Source organism: Corylus avellana, chromosome ca2 (genome assembly GCF_901000735.1).
Source record: "Corylus avellana chromosome ca2, CavTom2PMs-1.0".
Lineage (NCBI taxonomy): Eukaryota > Viridiplantae > Streptophyta > Magnoliopsida > Fagales > Betulaceae > Corylus > Corylus avellana.
The window spans coordinates 24,035,171-24,039,453 of NC_081542.1; the positions used below are offsets into that span (position 1 = coordinate 24,035,171).

Here is a 4,283-nt window from a genome sequence, read left to right on the forward strand (position 1 = left end):
TGATTTTGTGTTTATGATGTCGAGGCGAGATGAATTTGCAGAAAAGATAGGAAAATTCAAGGCTGTATTCAAATGGGCCACTAAGCTTAATTCCATGGTGATTGAGAAGGTTGTCAATCTGCTGGAAATGGCTGACAGTGAAGTGAGGAAGATGAGAAGATCCCAGGACTTGAAGAATAAAGGAAAGCCGGTAATTGATGACGGCAATCGGGATGAAAGATCAAACGAAAGAACTGGAGTTAAAGAACTCGTCCATCAATTCTTGGAGCAAATTCTGTATCAAATCTTTGATCAATTTCTTCAAGCAGTTCTGAGCTTAGAATTCATTACAAGTTATCGGAAACTTCCCGATTCGGAGTTGCAATTGAAAAAAGCTCTGTCAATGATAGAATGTGATGTAAAGCATTGTGAGACGGTGGTGGAATGGTTAAGACAGGATATCATGGCATTGCAGACATTGTTTCCATTCAAATCGGAGTTCGAGGAAGCGAAGATGGCGGAAGCTCGGAATTTCGTGGCTCTGAAGATATATGAAATGTGGATAGGATTACTGGATTCATCAGAGCCGGATGTTCATTGGACCAGATATGGCAAAGAAAATGGAAATACAGCATCAGAGACGAAGCCCGGAGATGTTCAGATGAGATCCGTTGGTGTTACGAGGGTGGAAGTAGAGCAAGTGCAGTCTAGCTTAAATGATGAAGGTGAGGACTTGCCAGAATCAGCATCAGAGACGGAGGTTGAAGCAGAGAAGCCATCAAAGAAGTGCTGCTGTTGTTGTTGTTGTAAATAAGCTGAGATTTCTGCAGCTTTTTTTCGTTTTCCTAAGCTTTTGAATTGTACCAACTTTCAATAAAATCTGTTTGTTTAGCTATGAATTGTTGCATAATAAGAAAATCATTTGTAAGCTGGTTTTCTGATTGATTGTTTTTGGTCTTTAGTTGATTGTCTATAGTTGTACGATAGTAATGTAGTTTCTAGCATTACTCTAATTATGTTGAGAACAATGACTACAAACTGGGCTAAAAATTTGCCATATTGAGGAAATGGAGGCGGTGCCTGAGCGGAGAAAGCAAGGTGAAAGGAGGGGAGGAGATGCCGAGGGGAGTAGAGGTGAGGCGTGTGAGCGGCGATGGAAGGCGGAGAATGGCTTATAAGAAAAATAAAAATTATAGAAAACCAAAAGGTGGAAAAATGGAGATAAGAGAAACTTCCTATATAAATACACAACACAATAGAGAAACATAACCAATATCCTTGAAGAAAATGAAACCATTAGCCAAGATCAGAATTGCCTATGAAGAGGGATTTTCGAGGTTACATGCTGAAGGGGTCAAGAAGAATGGAAGATCCGTGGGTTGTAATGGGTAGAAAAGTGAAGCCCTGAGTGGAGTTTCGATGGCAAGAAGTGATGAGAATGAGGATGAGTATTATCGATCTGCACCGGAGAATTCTGCTTTCTGTTGTAAATTGGCATAATGAGAATGATAATGGGGTTTCCTTGATGTTCAAGAAGGAAGAAATGGAGGAGATCAGGGAAATACAGAGAGAAGTGGATGTTGAGATTGTGAACTTGGCCTGGAAAAATTATTCGATTGAGCTTGATGGGCTAAATTGCTAGTGGTTGGCCGGTTTGATTGGGCAAAAATTGGCCAAGACCCGTAGACCATTGAATATGGTCTGACCCGAAAAGAAGTGACCCGTGTCTAACCCGGTGAACCGGGTTGACTACATTGGACTGGGTTGGAAGAATTGATCCGGTTGGCCTACTCGGTTCCAATTTGTTTCGGATTTGAGTGAACCGGGTCTATCCCGTGAGTCGGGTTGATTGACTAGCCCGTTCGGCTGAGCCTTCTGGGACCGGTTTGAGAGTTGGCCAGCTTGAGCAGGTAGGCCGAATTTATTGGACCAGCTGGAAACCGGTTTTGGACCAGTTTTAAACCCGGATGACCCGGTTAGAAACTGGTTTATGACGGAAAGGTCGCCGGAGTGGTGGCCGGATTATGGCGGCAGAAAGCTTTTTGATGATCAATGGGTATGCGCGAAATGGTAGGCTCGGAGAGGCCTTGAAGCTTTTTGACGAAATGCCGAAGAGAGACGTGGTTTCCGGGAATTCTATGATAAAAGGGAGTTTCGATTATGGGGATTTGGGTATGGCTGTGAAGCTTTTTAATGAAATGCCGGAGAGCAATGTTGTGTCTTGTACGACGATGGTGAACGGGTTTTTACGATTCAGGAATGTTGAGATGGCCGAGCGCTTGTTTCGGGAGATGCAGTGAGGGATGCGGCGGCCTGGAATTCGATGATTTATGGGTATTGTGATAATGGTAAGGTTGAAGATGGTATGAGATTGTTTGAGGAGATGCCTTGTCGGAATGTGATTTCGTGGACTTCGATGATTGGAGGGCTTGACCAGAATGGGAAGAGCAATGAAGCTTTGTGCCTTTTGAGCCCACTTCGACTGCATTTGTTTGTGTATTGACAGCTTGTGCAAATATATTAGCTTCACATCTAGGTGTTCAGAGTCATGGACAGATTATTAAGTTAGGGTACTGCTTTGATGAATTTATATCTGCTTCACTTATTGCATTTTATTCAAATTGCAAGCAAATAGAGGATGCTGGCAAGGTTTTCCATGAGGTAATGCATAAAAATGTAGCCGTATGGACATCTATTGTAACGGGATATGGTTAAATTGTAAGCATGAGGATGCAATGAAGGTTTTTGGGGATATGATAAAGATGGGTGTCCTTCCAAATCAATCTTCTTTTACAAGTGCATTGAATTCATGTTCTGAATTAGAGGCTCTTGATATAGGCAAAGAGGTCCACACAAGAGCTATTAAGCTGGGTTTGGAAACCAATGTCTTTGTAGGTAATTCTGTTGTTGTCATGTATACTAAATGTGGAAATATAAATGATGGGGTTGCTGTATTTAAAAGAATTTGGGAGAAGAATATTGTCTCATGGAATTCAATTATTGTTGGATGTGCACAACATGGGTGTGGCTTCTGGACTCTAACTCTCTTTAACCAAATGATACGCGCAGGGGTAGAACCAGATGAAATCACATTCACAGGGCTGCTTACTGCGTGAAGCCATTACAGGATGTTACAGAAAGGGAGGTATTTTTTCAAATATTTCAGTCAAAATAAACATATTGAGGTGAAGCTTGAACATTGTACATGTCTGGTTGATGTCTTGGGCCGATCTGGCGAGTTGGAAGAAGCAGAGGGAGTTCATAAGAAACATGCCTATAAAAGCAAATTCCTGAGTCTGGCTAGCTTTGCTTAGTGCCTGTAAGATGCATTCTAACTTATATGTGGCCGAAAGAGCTGCAAAATGCGTTTTTGATCTAGAACCAAATTGTAGTGCAGCATATGTTTTTTTATCTAATTTATATGCTTCTGCAAAAAGTTGGGGTGATGTCTCCAGGATACGGGGGAAGATGAAACATAGTGGAATTGTAAAACAAGCAGGATCCAGTTGGGTTGTTTATAAGGGGCTAAGGTATGAATTTCTTTCTGGAGATAGGTCCCATCCACTCAGTGAAAAAATATATAAAAAACTGGTCTGGTTGGGAGGAAAGCTGAAGGAATTTGGTTATATTCCTGATCAACAGTTTGCTTTGCATGATGTTGAGGTTGAACAAAAGGAAGAGATGTTGTCTTATCATAGCGAGAGGCTTGCCATTGGATTTGGGTTGATTAGTACTGTTGAGGGGAGTACAATAACAGTAATGAAGAATCTTCGTGTATGTGGCGACTTTCATTCTGCTATTAAGCTCATAGCGAAGATTGTTGGGCGGGAGATCACTGTAAGACATTCTAGCCGCTTTCATCACTTCAGGGATGGCATTTGTTCTTGTGGAGATTATTGGTAGTGCTACTCATGGGTTTGTGGGACAAACTATGTGAAATTGTTTTGGGGGGCTTTATAATGCTTGAAATAATTTACAGTAGAGCATGTTTAGGCATATCATATCATATCATATCATGCCCATAAAATCAGAAACTATCTGAGGATTGATGAGATTGAGAAATTCATTGGCCATCTTTAGGCATGACTTGAGGACAAAGCACACCACTTTAGCTAGTTTAAGGTTCCTGGATGTAGATACTGCGGCATTTAGTGATTTCCTTGTCAGAATTTGAACAGAGAAGTGGATTTGTCTTGTCCACAAAAACTTTCTCTATATTTGGAGTTGCTTCTAGATCTTTGTTTCCAGATGGTCCTCTTCATCAGTTAAATAGACATTTTAATGGTGATGCTTATGAGATAAGA

At 41.2% G+C, this 4,283-nt stretch overlaps 1 pseudogene; it reads left to right on the plus strand.

Moving 5' to 3' along the window:
- Positions 1-1,882: 1,882 nt before the first annotated feature.
- LOC132172647 (pentatricopeptide repeat-containing protein At5g46460, mitochondrial-like) lies at positions 1,883-3,939 on the plus strand (annotated as a pseudogene).
- Positions 3,940-4,283: the final 344 nt, after the last annotated feature.